Genomic DNA, 436 nt, shown 5'->3' on the forward strand with positions numbered 1-436 from the left:
CAACAAACCAGCATAAACGCTCCAGATAAAATGTTTGTTATTTAGGCTAAGCATCAACATTCACAATCACAAACCACTGTTATTTTTAACAGAAAAGCAAGCATGTGCTGCTGCTGCCTGCATGGTTTGGCATGGCAGAAGCACTAAAAGCTGACATCTCAGTTAATCGCGATCTCATAAAGCTCTGTTATAACACATTAAATATATGCACAATGAATCTTTCAGTGTCTAAACTTCGTGTGTTAAAATGAGGATTCCTGAGCACGCAATTTCAGCACTGCGGTGAGTAGATTGCAACTTAATCACCTCTGAATGGCCATTGCGCTCCAGAAATCAACAGCTGAGTCTGTGATTGGCTACAGCAACCCTTTAAACACGTGTTATAAATAGAAACTATGCCTAGCTTGCGCATGTCAATCATTTTAATGTTAATATT

The 436-nt window shown here is 39.0% G+C and overlaps 1 protein-coding gene across 1 annotated transcript in view; it reads right to left on the reverse strand.

Annotated features, from left to right (window-relative positions):
• The window catches only part of LOC107671584 (pre-mRNA-splicing factor 38B), a 7,243-nt gene that overhangs the window by 2,639 nt on the left and 4,168 nt on the right, over positions 1-436 (reverse strand). The window lies entirely within an intron of this gene.

Source organism: Sinocyclocheilus anshuiensis, unplaced genomic scaffold (assembly GCF_001515605.1).
Source record: "Sinocyclocheilus anshuiensis isolate Anshui unplaced genomic scaffold, SAMN03320099.WGS_v1.1 scaffold1149, whole genome shotgun sequence".
Taxonomy (NCBI): Eukaryota; Metazoa; Chordata; class Actinopteri; order Cypriniformes; family Cyprinidae; genus Sinocyclocheilus; species Sinocyclocheilus anshuiensis.